Below are 15,641 nucleotides of genomic sequence, written 5' to 3' on the forward strand. Positions count from 1 at the left end.
GATACAATGAAAAGGTAGCAAATTCTTCCTACTGATCTCTCCTGATTGCTATCAGTTGGCTACCTCATTGTGAAGAACCATGTTATTTAGCAATAAAAGGAAAGCATAATGTCCTTTTTTCCTTGTGAGAAAAATAGCATTAATGTATGATACCTTGCTATCAGTTGATGTTCAAGGAAGTACTTATCAAGGGCAAAGTACTTGCTCTTCTCAAATTTAAAAGTAGGTCACTTTCTACTGTTGTTGGGTTTTAGTGCCCAAAAACTTCCTGGTTAAAAAGTTTTTGGGGTACTGGATGATGCAGGCACTGAAACCAACCCATGAGAAAGGAGTACAAAGCATAGGTATCAGCCTTGCCACAGACAGGAGCAAACTGTTCTGGTTTTCTCAAATAAACAAAATGAAACAAAGAAAAACAATCGTGAAATATAAAAGGGTTTTTATTCTCTTTGGAGATGTACAACTTGCAAGAAAACAGAGTACCTTTATGAAATTGCATTGTGGGAATAGCAGTATATTTAGGAGTCAAAAAAAGATTTAGCAAAAATGCAAAGTCATGATCTTTCTCTTAGACAACACAAGTAACATGCAATAGTTACTTTAGATTTAATAGGCAGGAGAAAATAATTGCTTTTTTTCTGAGTGAAGCTGGTAGCTGGTGTTAGTTGATCACGACCACCTTCACAGTCTGAGAAGGAATGCTTTGATGTAGTTTGGTCCTGTTGACAGACATGAGGCTGTACTGACCTCAAAATACTGAATGGAATAGTAATATTTTTACAGAGACAGGTAAAATATTTCCCAACCTTTAATTCCACAAAATTCTACATAAAGAGGAAAAGAAAAAAAAAAACCCAAAATCTAACTTAAAGTTGTGGTCTTACCTTGCTTTGCTACATTTGTATGCAACAGATTATTGACAAATTAAGACAAAAAATTTCCAAGAAAAAAGATACAATAGTTCTGTGGCAATGAATATTCCAGAAATTTGCAAGATGGATCTGTCCAATTTAAATTGCCATTTCCCTTAGGATTCGTAGTAAGCCCTCAAACACTGACTTTTAATATTCCATTGGAACTCTGGGTACATTACTTTTCTGCAATTTTACAGTATAAATAATTTCCAACAGGATTTGAAGTGCTGCAGTTACATGAGTTTGAAAAATAGGGCATGCAGAACCATATACCTTTTTCTAAAAAAATCAGATTTTCTCCATCATTCTTTATCATAGTTTTGGGTAAAGCTGGCCATTCCCAGAACCTGCCCCCTGGAAGGACTTCTGGGGAGCAGGAGTAGCTTGTCCTGCAGTGAAGGCATGGCCAGAGGATTTTCAGAAACAAACAGGCCAGGAGATTGCCAGCTGAGCTGTCAACTAATGTAAGCTCAAGCAGTCATAAAATCAGAGAATCCTCAAGGTTGGAAAAGATCTCCAAGATCCTCAAGGCCAGCCTTAAGCCAAATACCATTATGCCCATTAAACCATTTTGTGATGTGCCATGTCTACTCATTCTTTGAATACTTCCAAGGATGGTGACTCAGCCATTTCCCTGGAGAGACTGTTTCAGGGCTTAACCACTCTGTCAAATGAAGAAATGTTTTGTAGTATTCCACTCCCCTGGAGCAGTTTTCTCAGCATTCAAAAGACTCTAAAATGCAATATTAAAAAAAAACAATCAAGAAAACAAAAAAACCCAAAAACAACAAAACAAAAAACAAACCAACCAAACAAACAACAAAACAAAACCAAAACAACAATATAAACAAACAAAAACACAAACAAACAAACAGAAATTAACCACCAAAAACCCCAGTAAAGCATAAAAGTCTTGAATATGTCTCACTCAAGATCAGCAGCACAAGTTTTGGACACCCAGCATAAGGAAGGAGCAGAAACTTTGCAGTCTCATGACACACAGGCTGTTTTCTCCTGTTTGTAGCACAAATTCTGGTGTTTGCTGTGAGGAGAATGCTGTGAGCTCCCCTTGCCAGCATAATCTTTCTGCCCCTTTTTAATTAAGCTTGAAAGGCTAAGGGAGTGTATGTGAGGAATGAGAAAATGAACTAATCAGATTTGAATTAATAATTTTTTCCCTCTTCTAAATTTGCATCTGACAACAAAGCTGGAAGCCCTGCCGTGGGCAGTGGCTTTTTGAGAGGTTAGAGCTTCTCCTACCCTTGCCCTGTCCACACAAGGCATCACTGTGGCTCCCAGGGCAGGCTGCAAACTGGCAGGCCTGCCAGAGTTCATATTTTCCTTTTTTCCCCCAAAGAATCTCACCTTTGTAGCCATGGCAACTTGCTGCCAGGAGCAGGCAGCATCCCTTCATGAGCTGCAGCATCCCTATGTGGTCCACAGCATCCCTTCATGGGCTGCAGCATCCCCTCCTGGGTCACAGCACCCTCTCCTGGGTCACAGCACCCTCTCCTGGGTCACAGGACCCCTTCATGGGCTGCTCCCACATCTGTGGCAGGGCTATGGATCTGGAGATGCTGGACAAGCATCCACATTAAATCTGAGCAGGGAAACGGGTCTGTTCTCTTTGGAAAGGCCATGACCAACATTTGAGTTTGCTGCTATCACAAACAGCCATGTACCCACAGTGCACATTCTGTTCTCAAAACAAAAAAAAATCTCAATTGAGATGTGTATTCTGGGGTGAAAAAGTTATCTGATCCTTTTCCAGCAGCAAGATTAAAGGTGTTAAAGGGATGGAGTAACACAGCCTGGGATTTCTTCCTAGGTTTCTTGGTGTTTGCTATTGCAGACATTTGTAATACCCTGCACTAGTCAGGTTGGCTTTTAAGATACCCTCTCATTACAGCAGCACCCCCCTTAGTGAAAATTTCTTAATGAAGATTTCTTAATGAAGATTTCTTAATGAAAACCCTTTCTTCAGGTTCCCAATAGGTAGCTCTTTATTTACATAGCAGTCCAAACCCTTTCCTTTCATTGTCTTGAGGTGTCATCCTGCTTCTCCTGAGGGCCTGAGGAAAAAGAGGAGGTAAGAGAAGAGCAAACCCCCACACTCTTGATTCTGACAGCACCTTCTGAGGGCTGCAGGAGGAGCTGGGGGCAGCTCCCTCAAGGCAACATCGTGAGGTGATGAGTGGAAACCTCACTGGGCACATCCTGACCTGATCCAGTGTGACAGCAGCCTGGTGTCCGGCATGGCTCTGTCCTTGCTGCCACCTTCTGCAGTTCATTTCCTGCTGCCCAAAAGCATCACTGTAAAAAGGAGCTGCAGCCCCACAGGTCTCCACATTGATCCCTGTGGAATCATTTTGGCTTTGCTGGAAGTGGCAATGCCATGCCTGCAGAGCAATATGTTCCAAAAGCCAGCAAAAAGGCTACACTGGAGTCCCAGATCTGCACTGCTCATAGTCTGCAGTGCTGATACTTCTGTGTGCCCAAGTACCCACCCCTGTGTTTCACTACAAGTGTTGTTTCTCATATAATGATATTACTGGAAAAGTGCAAATCTCTAGATTCACACGTGCATTATGAGCAGAGATGGGGAGTCCGGACTGGCTGGAATAGGGTTGACACTCTGATGACACTTGTAAAAAGAGGAATCCACAGGGTTATATTACTCCAAAGAGAGAAGTCTGTTGGCAGATTACCACTGCCACCACATAGAAACTTGTGCCTTCTGGCTCTGCACAGATCTATATTTAACCTTGTGAAGGTGCACAAATGATTCAAAGAATCATAGACTAGAGGCCTTTGACAACGCTTTTTTGCTTCCAGTGGAAGCATTTTGCTCACCAATTATCAGCTTGATTTCAAATGTAGAAACATCTTGTGGGACACCAGAACAGTGGGCTCTGAATAACTGAGGAGGCTCGTGAAGCATCCCTGGCCTGTCTGGCCAGAGGACCACAGTGACCAGGACCAGGGCTGCTAGAGTTGTCCAAAACAGACACTGCCAGTGCACTGTGGAAAGGAGTGTGTCTGCCTCTGTGTTCTCCTCAATCTCCTGGATGAGGCGAATCATCTCCTCATGCAGATGCACCTCACGCTCCAGCATCTTTCTGGTTATAGTCAGGTCTTTTGGGTTATCCTCCTTCAGGACAGGCTGGGCAGCCAGCAGAAGCAGAAACAATGTTGTTATCAAGGCCATGGCCTGAAGGAGGAGAGAGGAAAGGGGGCTCATCAGGTGGGAGGGAGTAGGGAGCTGAGGGCACCCAGCTCATCCTCAGAGTCTCTCTGGGCACTCAGCTCTCTCTCTCTGGGTTAGAAACACCCTGGGGATCACCCTGGTCCCCCATCCAGCTCAGACTTTTCCCTGCATGACAACTTGCCATTTGTCCAAGTCCAGCTGCAGTGGGGCTGAGGCTGCCTGGTGATAGGTCCCATTGTGCCCTGTCCTGAATGATGTCACAACCACCAGAGCCTCATATCCTGGCTGACAAGAGGATGATGGCCCTGCTGACAGCACCCATTGTGAGCTGTCTCCAGTGATGACACAGCCATCAGAGTGACATCATCCAGCTGGAATCCCCCAGCCTTTGTCCTGCCCCGTTCAGTGGGTCCAGGGCATCATCACACCAAGGGCAAACCCTCCTGAGGAGTGAGGTCCCAGGGGCTCTGCACAAAGTGGGCAAAAACTCCCCAAAGCTGTAAATTAAACAAAATGCCAGTTGTCTCCCTGGTGTAGTGTAAAAGAATCACCACTATACCATGTCCCCAAGTGCCACATGTCTTTTAAATTCCTCTAAGGATAGTGACTCCATCACTTCCCTGGACAGCCTGTTCTTCAGTGCTTGATAACCATTCTGGGGAAGAAATTTTTCCTTGTATCCAGCTTAAACCCCTCCTGGTGCAACTTGAGGCTGTTTCCTTGTTCTATCACTCGTAACCTAGGAGAAGAGACCAACCTCCCACCTGGCTACAGCCTTCTGGCTGGGCTTAGAAGCAGACCTTTAAGTCAGATTTGACAGGGAAAGGGGACGTACTCCCAAGCGTCAGAGAGGAGCCAGGAAAGACCAACATTTTGGGAAGCAACAGGGAAATACCTGTAAATAGGTGTATTTACAGAGTTAGGCTGGGCAGGAGGTGTGTGTGTTGTGCTCTGTGTTAAGGAATGGATTGATTGAGATCAATCAATTGATTGATGAAGAGGAACAGCCTCTGTTCTTCTGAGGAGCAGCCTGAGATCTTGTGGCCACAAATCAAAGACCGGACCAACAGAGGGCACCTTATGCTCGGGTCTGCTCCAGGAGTCTGACCTGCAGGCCCTGCTGGCTCTCTTGTTTCAGCTCCAGCAGCATCTCACTCCCAAGCTCTCATTCTGCTGGGGGTTGCAATCCTCCAGGTTGTCTGCAGGGAGGGAGCACAGCTGGCTGTGAGCAATCCAGGAGATTCCCAGAGAGTGTCAGGGACCACTTCTTGGTCCAGGTACTGCCAGAGGGGAAGTGCTACTAACCTGGTGCTCACATACACAAATAAGCTCATCAGAATTTAAGAGTGGAGCAGCCTGGGCTGTAGTGACTGTGCCCTGGGGGAGCTCATGATCCTGAGAAACATGGGCCTGGTGAGGAGCAGAGTCAGGACCCTGAACTTTGGAAGAATGAACTTCCAGCTGTTTAAATATGAGCAGTGGGAAGATTGAAAGAGTTTCATAGCCCTGTGCTTTTGAGAAAAACTAAAGGCTGGATTTGAGTAGAAAATGAGACATTTACTGCAGTGAAGCTTTCTTGTTTCTCATGTTTCCTGTAGACCTGCTACAACAGTTCTACAGTTCTGTTATTTGCTTTTTCTCCATTTATGAGATTCAGATTGAACATAATGACTTTACACAGGTGGGGCAGACATCCCTGCTGCTCTCCAGCCTTTCTGATAAATCTGAAAGCAATATATTCTGCATGATACATGATTCTGTTGAAAAATGCTTAGTCTCCAAATGTCTGCCCTACTGGTTTTTGAAAAGACCCTGAATAACAACGGGCTAAATTCATCTATAGTGAAATTTCACAGATTATGAAGAAGAGGCATGATGGATTATTTTTTCCTGAAAACCCCTGATAAAAATATTACAATAAATTAGTTCCTTTCATAGAAAACCATTCAGTCTTCTTGTTTTTTTCTAGAAGTCAGGAAATTTCCTTTCTTTCCCTTCTCACCATCAGTTTTTACCCCATTCTGTTGCTTTTCTACAGTGTCCTCAAAAAATACTTTATTCCTTTTCCTTGTAGTTTTTGGATTAAAAACATTTTATAGAATACAATCATTAAGTCAGTTCAGATACTGTTTGCTCCCAAATTACATATTCCTTACATTAGGGAGGAGATAGACATTAGCATGTAATGGAATCCCTTTGCCTTAAATTAAGAATGTGTCTTTAAAAAATATTTTGTGAGTCTAGAATAATAATGTTCACAGTTGGTGAAATGTCATTGATTTTATTTTAGTTCTATCAGAGTGTGGAAAGATCCCTTAACTAATTATATTTTTCCTGAAAGAACTTAAATAACATTTTTCTCAATGATTATTTGGAGTTCGTTGTCTCCTCTTCCACATTGTATTATAAAACAAACAGATGACTAATTGTGTAATATAATTTTGATGAAACCATGCTAGAGAAAGGACATTTAAAATATTTTTGTCATTTGATCTATTGCATTTGCTGTTGTTCTCAAAAGTTTTATATTAAAAACAACTCATGGCCACTCTTCTGTGAAATTTGAGAATAAAATGCACTCCTACACGAGTTAACATAAGGTGTGCTCTCCCTTAATTAAATATAATTATCTTCAGAATGCACAATGTAAGTTGCTGGTAAACAGGAAGATACTGCCTATAGTGTTAAATATTGGACAGCCAGTCTGAAACGTTGTGAATGTTTTTATTTTCCTTGGGGTTTGTCTGTACTGCACATGACAGGCTCATACAGAGCCACTGGAAACCAACTGGCCATGGCATCAGAGAGGTTGGAGCTCCTTGGTGGTGAGGGCTGTGTGAAGTACCAGGCTGTCACAGCTACATGCCCCTGGAACTTGCCCTTAATAAAGCTATTTTGGATGTATAGTACAGGCAAACAATGTGTTAAAGTGATGACTGTTTTGAGGCTGAATAAATGAAATAATGGGCCATTGATTTTCCTTGCTACAGCAGTCCACTATTCCTGAACTCCTTGACTTCTGGAGCAATACAAGAGTACTTTGGATATTCTCTAGCCCTTGTAAATGCAGATTAATAAAGGCAAAACACAGTTCTTTTATCCAATGTTTTTGCAGGGCAGCATTCTTACTTTACTGCTAATGAGCCTCAGGAAGTAAATGGCCACCAAAGTGCCTCATGAAATACAGTCTCAGGTGAGGAACACTTAGCTGGCAAGTGTTAGTTAGGTGAGGAATAGTTAGTTAGCTGGCAATCCCTCAGTCACTGAGCTGCCCAGTTTTGTGAGTAAAAGCTGGATGCAGGCACACATGGACTGACCCTTCTGCAGAGCATCCTCTGCACTACCCTGTTGAAATATTATCAGTGGTGGCAAAAAGCTTCCATGCTAGCATTTCCTGCATGGATTTGTTTCCAAGGAACAGTCTGTAAATGCTCCTAGAGGTGAACAGCCTGAAAGAGGGAAGACATGAAGGAATCAGCATCCGGTATGAGAGAGAACTGAGGAATTGCTGCAGCCCTGTGGTCACCCTACACTGATCCCAGCAAATGGTCACCAAGGTGATTAAAAGAGATGAAGATGATTAAAAAAGATGAAAAAAAGATGATGGAGCAAATGATCACAGAATCCTGGAATGAGTTGTGTTGGAAGGGACCTTAAAGATCATCTAATTCCGGTGATGGGCAGGGACACCTTCCACTAGACCAGGTGCTAAGACAGAGCCCCATCCAACCTGGTCTTGGTGCATGAGGAAAAGCCAACTGGGCAGGAATTTGTTCAGCCTGGAGAAAGGAATGATCCTTTCAATTCAAATGCATCTGTGAACACCCACTAGAAAACACAGCCAGACTCTCCATGCATGTGAACAAGGAAAGGATAAGAAGCAACAGAAAAAATTGCAGCAAGACAAACTCCAGTCAGATCTAAAGAGAAAAATTCATAATGAGAACCAACCAGCACTGTTACAAGTATCCCAGAGGGATTCTGGAACCTCTTTGGAGATAACTCAGAATTTTACTGTGCTGAGGAACATAATATAACTGCTTTAAGCAGTGCAGTTGGACCAGATGACCTCCATAATTCAGTTTTTCTAAAAAAAAAAAATTCATCACTAACCTGATACCTATGATTGCAGTGACATCCCTACCACAGGGCTCTCAGGGCTCTGAGAACAACTTGAAAAGGCACAGATGTACTTCAAAAATTTGAAATGTTGGAAAAAGAAAGCTTGAAGAAGAACATTTGCATACAAGAACAAGACTAAAATGAGAGAACAAGATTGAAAAGAAAGAATAGTGGGCAATGTTAAAGGCACTGTCTAATTCTGGCAGTAGCAGCCCCGACACCCTGCTGACTAATTTAAACTTTATTTAGCCTTGATGAGGCAGTGACACTGGGGATAAAGCAGGAAGGGACCAGCTCGTAAGGCTTTGGCAGCTCTCAGATTTCCTGGGGGTTTAAAAACCCTCAACACTTCCAGAGAGAAGTGACAGATTTTAACAAGGCAGAAGAGCCCAGTGAGCAAATAATTTGGGAAGTTACTCTTTCCTTTCATTATGTTCTTTTCCTTAGTGCTTCTTTTAATTATTATTCATAACTCTTCTAATTTCTCTTGCCTATTAATTTTTCCAATGCTTCCTCCAATCACATGTATCCATTTATTCAAGGATGTTGCACGTGGTCTGTGAGAAGACAAGAAATAAATACATTTGGTACTTCTGTTGATTTCAGGATTCTTCTGGCAGTATCCGTCTTCTCTGCTTGCTTTGCTGCTGTATAGAGTATAAAGAAATATCCAATTGTATTCTTTATGCCTAGGTACAGCTCTTAAATTAACTGAATAATCAAATAGAATTGAGGTATTTCTGTTGCTTGTGTGCCCCTTCAGAATTAGAGCTGTGATGATATTTCTTATAGATATAGAAGACACCATCTGTGTCTTTGTACATTGAATCTGAGATAAAGTGCCTCAAAGGCAAGGGGAGTCTAAACAGATTTTGAAAGATAGCTGATTTCTTAGCAACCTTGGCTACAGCAATGGAAAAATCATGCTGTTTACTGTTAGGACCTCTACACGACGCAAAGTAGAAGAATGGTGGATGCTGAAGATAAGGAAGTTGAGTTCATCAGTGCTCGGGGTTCTTCTGATGTCCTTGGAAAAAGTGGAAAATCTCTATGAACAAGATCAGACTGTGCCTGCCATTACTACTTGCACATCTAACCTATGGAAAGTCAGTGTAAATTTTCAACTTCACATGCAAAATTCAGTGTGATGGATGCCTCCTATCTTAGGATGATGAATTCTGGTATCAGGAGGCTGCAATCTTGTCTCAGTTGCTGTGATTCTGTGGGATGCCATGCAATAACTGAATGAGCAGAAACATAATCCAGTGAGATGGATAACTCATTAACATTAAAAATGCAAATATGTATTCCCCTTTCCACTATAAACTGTTGCAGTAAGGTAGAAAGATTATAAAATAAAGGCTTCATAAAATCAGGCCTGTTCTGATTATATATAAATCATTTTATATTTTTATATATATATATATATATCAGATATATTCTATATATATATCAGTGGCTGGCCTTGTCAAGCTAGCACTTTGCAAGTTCCCATGTGAAAGCAATCCTGTTGTGAGCAGCTCCTTAACATAACAATCTATTCCTGGGTGAAAAAAAACTAACACCTGCATAAACATAAAATCTATCCCATGACTGAAGAAAATCCCACCAGTGAAGAAAATATGTAAAGAATTTAAGAGTAGAGAGATTTGATGGACAAGTAAAATACCTTTTACTAACTAATAAAGTAATTGGCAAGAAAACTACTAACCAATTGGAGTCATACACGAGGTCTGTAAAACTGTATAAAAATGAGTTGTGTGAATAAAGAATGGGCTTTTTCCACCATGAAGAAAATGGAGTCTTGTGTGATTTATTCCAATAGCAAACTCTTCCTACAGGGTACAGAAATCTGTAAATTTAATCTGCAAGTACTTCAGATACAATATTGGGCCACGAAGGGCTAGTATAGGCGACAATATGTTCCATATATTAATGCAAATTTTCTTGAAGCAAACTTCAGATGAAAAATCTGGTGAGTAGAGTTGAAAAGAACACCCATCTTTGATAGTGCCATCTGAGAGTAGGGAGGGAGCACAGCACACATGGACGTCACACAGGTCTCTGGCAGTATTTTCCTGGTGAGCCTCGTCATGGGGGACTTGGGACTTCTTACTGCTTTACAAGAGCAACAGACTGCTTTTGTCACTCAGAGATTGATGGAGCACTAGGACATTTTCAGTGCTCAGAAACAATTCCACTGGTGTTTACTTCCCAAACATCGTGTAAGTCATTAACTGTTGCTGAAACAGTCAATTCATATCTTCAGGAAAGCACTTTGGAATAATAATACAGGTGTTGAGAAGTAACTGTGCCACCCTTCCCTTGCATTCAAATCTGTTCATCAGTCTTTGTTTTAGGGCATGTAAACAGGAGGAACTCAAGCTTTTCAGGGGACATGCTCTGTAAAATTAAATCTTGTAATATGGGTAAGTTTCCTTTGGGGGAAAGGAAATAAGTGTGCAGAACAGCATATAAACAAATACCAGAGGACATTTAATCAGCCTGAGAGAGGCAAACAAGTTTGTTTCAATGCTGAAAGTTTCTCAGAACCTCTAAACTCTCCATGGTGCTGAGAAACTTCAGGAACAGCTCAGTGAAAGGATGGTGTCAACAGCCTCAATTTGCAATCTGAACAGTAAGTACAGCAGTCCTATTTTACTGACCAGGCAGAGCATATTGCTGCAGATTGCTAGCACAGTGGCATCAAGGCAATTTTTTACAGATCTTTTCAAGTCAGATGACTGAGCACAATGTTACCCAAGTTAGACCAGTGCACAAAAGTTAGCAGCTGATGCAGTTTTAACATTTTAACCCAAATCTGTATTAGCTGGAACAAGATGTTTCCAGTTGGCCACAAGTGCTTCAAGTAAATCAGTAGGTAGAGCAATTTCTTCCAGCACCTACATATTTCTCAAAATTTAGATAATAATTTGCATATTTGCCCCAGCCCATTCTTTCCACAATAAACATCTCAGTGGATTAATTACACCACAGATCTGTCTGACAAAACCACTAGCTTGGGGAACTTAGCTCCTTGTTCACAATTAGAATGTTTGAATGCAATTTCTGATTTATTTCCTTTATTCAGGAAAAGTATTTTGCAGAAAAAAAGAATCGCAGCAGAACCCTAAGTGTTTTGGAAGGATTTTAGAGGGCTAGAGAAAAAGAAGTATCTGGAAAGGTGGTCAGTTTGAAAACAGATCAAGGCTCCACAGGCTATGAAATAGAAAAAGATGAAGACAGCATATGTTGGAAGCAGTCAGTGATGAGCTGCACTTGGCCAAAAGAGCACTTGAAGAAATAGCAAGATGAGGAAAAAAAAAAGCCAGGTACTTTTTTCCCCTCTGTATTGCTATTACAGTGAATCATTAGGGTTTCTTAAGACACTCTTAAAAACCTTATTAAACAGGTTTTTGGTCCTCTAGTTAATGTAAGCTGGCTCTCTGTTCGAGTGATGGTAACTTAAGGAGTTTTTAAGAGACTGCTTCAGCAACCTGAAAGAATGAGTTTTGTCACAAAAAGAGATAGAATGCATCGCAGGAACTGAACAAAAGACCTGTTTGTAAGAGAGGAGTCACAAGAACTGTAGTGTTCCTTTAAAAAGCAACCAGGAGTTGGTTTGCTGAGAGTTTAAAAAAATGAACATAGAACAGTTTTAGAGGTTTAATTAAAAACAATTTTGATCTTTTTATTAAAAACTATTTTAGTAACAGTCTCTCTGCTTTCATACCACTGCTATTATTATTGCTGGGAAAGTAATCATGTTCAGTGGTTCACTACAGCATGCTGGCATCACAGAACATGTTATGAAGAAAATGTGCTTTAATAGCAATGCATTGCTGGTATCAGATGCAAACATTAGATGCATAGAGTAATATAGAGTTGCAGAATTAATTACAACTTGTCACCTTTGGGTTCTTTAGCATGAGAACAACGAGGAAATACATTCAATAAAATCAGAGTTGTGATGATTTGGGCACTAGTTTCAAGAGATCAAAATAGGAGACCATGTTCTGTGTATGTCTCTGCTATTATTTGCAGTACACAGAGTAGCTCACATATGAAAAAGCTTCCAGGTGAATTTCTTTTGTTTTGTTCTGCAGAATTATATGTTTAAATATATCTAGAAGCAAGTAAAAAAATACATATAGATGTGTGTGTACATATGTATGTTTAATTTTATGCTTCCAGCAGCCTTTTTGTTAAGATGGTGGCATCTTCAGGTTCAGGTGGATAATGATGACTATAAGAGATGCAAAGTTGTTTCCCAAGAGAGAAAGCTGGAGATACAAACTATGTGGAGTTTGTTAGGATCACCTATAAAGCAGCAAGGAAAGGCTCACAGTTTAGAAAGTCACTTAAACAAACTTGTATATAGATTAACATCTCACTTCCATTACATGGAAAATATTTACAGTGTACTTTTCCCATTAATGGTTGTAGGAATTGTCTAATCTACTTTTCACAGTATGGGAAATTGGAAGGAAATAAAAATCAAAATGAGTGCAAGGTATAGTCAGGAGATAATGAGGTCTATCACACATGGGTCTAACACATGTATTTTTTCTTCCCAAAAATGTAACTGAAGGAGTGGTAGGCAAGTCCAGCCCTACTGCGTGCTATGTTATGGTAAAACAGTCTATTTCCACAGAGCCACGTACTGTGACTTGTAGGGAAAATTACTTTTGCTACCCTTGGACCACCTTGAAGTTGATATACTTCAGTTATATATGTTAGTAGTGCATCCCAGTTCTGGAAAATGTGTTTAACCAAGGCTGTTTCCCTAATGGGAGTGGAGCCTGGCATAAGAGTGCTCTGGATGTCCTCACCCTGTGACACAAGGGGATCTTGGCAAGTGGGTGCAGTCAAGGGAAAAGATGGTTGGCACTTCTGGGGCTGCTCTTGGCAGCACTCTGGCACCCCTGGCGTGGGTTTAGTTTCCCTGAAGCACAGAATCTGTCATCAAGCAGCCTTCCAATCAAAACCTCAGGTGTTTTGGTGAGCTCACGTAACTGGCTTCAGGAGGTTTAGGTTCTGGGGAATTGAGTGTGCTGTTTCTCTTTGCTCTTCTTTGGTTAATTTTGGCACAGAAGGCAAGAAAAGCTTAGTCAATGGAGTCTTGGGATGATTCTGGATTTTGAATGCTGGTTTTCCTTCATTTTAATCTCATATGGAAGTAGTGATCCTGGCCCTGGTGAGTTTAAAGGCAAGAATTCCACTGGCTTCAGCAAGGACACAACTTCTCAGAGAGACCATGCCCTTCCACCAGTAACAGCTTCATGCAGCTAAGAATTTAGAGGCAGGTCTATATAAAAATATATAGAAAGGAGGTTACATTCCCAGAAAAGAATCACTGAAATAGTTTTGAAAATGGTTTTTCCCACACTAATAAAGAAAATGTAATAGACCATTTTATGCTCCTGTCCTTAGGCTATGCCTTATACCATGATCAATATAAAAGAAAATTATATTTCCTTGATTACTCATTCAAGCAGAAAATGAGTTCTGTTACCTGAAAATTTAGAAGTTTCCCACGTAATTGGATAGCCTTTGTACATCTTCAATTTCTGATGTTATTGGGTAGTTCATGTTATTTACTAAGATGTTTTAGTCTAATCATTTCTTTGACAGGTTAAAATATCACTATTACAGTGGGAACATTCTCCTGACAGTGGAAACCATTTAACAAATTAGATGCTGAATGCAATTTGCTGGTCAGTGGTGCAGAATATACAGTGCATGTGCAAGAAATAGTTTAAATATCAACTAGAAACTAACTATGCAAATTACACAAAAGGATCCTGCATTGTGCTGGCTCTTTCCCCTTCTTCCAAGAGCGCAGAAGACACTGACAGGAATAATTTGAGCAAATAAATTGTATAGAAATCTGTCTGCTTCAGAATTACAGGCTCTTCTTTCAATGCTGAGCACACTTAAAAAAAATAGAGTTTAGGATTTGAAGGAGAGTGGATTAACCAGGAGTATTCATCATTTCTCTCTGGTACTCATGCAATAGTCATCAGTCTTGAGGGGTGTCTGCCAAAGACAGGCTGGTACCTTTCAAAGTGTTTGTAGAGAAGATCTGCCACCTTGGCTTGCAAGAGTGTCCCTGAGGCCCCTTAGCCCTGGTGTGGGTCCTGTTTGGATTGGTGACTAGTGCACAGCATCAACAGCAAGTCAGCAGTGACAAAGAGAGATCTCCCAGCTCCTGCACCTGCTGAAGTTCCAGCAGAGCTGAGGTTTAGCTTCAGCCAGAACATCCCCCCTTGTTCACTCTTTCTTCCTCCCAGCTGGTGGGATGGGGAGAGACTCAGAAAAGCAATAGTGAGCAAACCTGTGGGTTTGGATAAAGACAGTTTGATAGGGAAAGCAAGAGACACACAAGCAAAGCTAAACAAGGAATTAATTCACTGCTTCCCATAGTTTGGCAGGTGTTCAGCCATCCCCAGTAGAGCAGAGCCCCACCACACCTAACAGTAAGCTGGGAAAACAGAGAGTTTTGTTTTCTAGTTCATGCACAGAATCTCCAAAAAGAAAATCTGTGCCTTTCATCCTCATATTTCTCCAATTCTCCAATTTCTAATCCATTTCTGATGTCTTCAGGCATCAGGCTCTGGTGTTGTCTGCTTGGCAATTTCCCCACTAGCCCTAGACTGCATGTATTTTATCTTCCTTCTTGTGACTGTGTCTATGTACATGCACACTTCTGGGGGGTTTTCCCTATAAATCTCTCCAAAGAGGTGTATTAGCCAGATGGTTTTAGTTTGCATGTTACAAATATTTCATCTGTATAGAATAATTGAATAGAGTCATTATTTTATGTGTAAAATTTGTTCAGCCATGGGCCTCTCTTGAGAGCCTATTCCATTCCTTCTTAATTCCTACCATCACTATTACTACATCTCTTCACAAAATAGGAAATTAATTATTGAGATGTCTCTAATGTTCTTTTTTTTTTTTTTTTTTTTTGCTATTCAAGATAAAATAGCTTTGAGAGGTAAGTAGGAATGCTGTTTGTATTCAACTGCACCCACCATTTCTAGTTTTTGACACCTTTTTTATTACATTTGTGACTGGTGCAGCAGAAGTTAGTGACTGCAGCTTCTGCTGTGCTCAGTATTCACAATCCTGTGGATTCTGTGAATATCCTTTCCCAACTTTCCTCCTGCCTCCTTGTTTCATATGAGGATCCCTCAGAGCTTTGCTCCTCATCTTGTTCATGAGGAAAGTGTCAGAAAGAGATTAAGGTTAAAATGTCAGGTTTCTCTCATTTTGAGGTGTTGATTTTATGTGTCCAGACCCCAATCCTTTCAAGTGCACTCTGCATTATTGGACTCTCAGATGGAAGCTGCCCTCTGAAAACGAGCCATTGTTGCTTCTTGCTTTCTACATTC

This window comes from Motacilla alba, chromosome 5 (assembly GCF_015832195.1).
Source record: "Motacilla alba alba isolate MOTALB_02 chromosome 5, Motacilla_alba_V1.0_pri, whole genome shotgun sequence".
In the NCBI taxonomy this organism is placed as follows: Eukaryota; Metazoa; Chordata; class Aves; order Passeriformes; family Motacillidae; genus Motacilla; species Motacilla alba.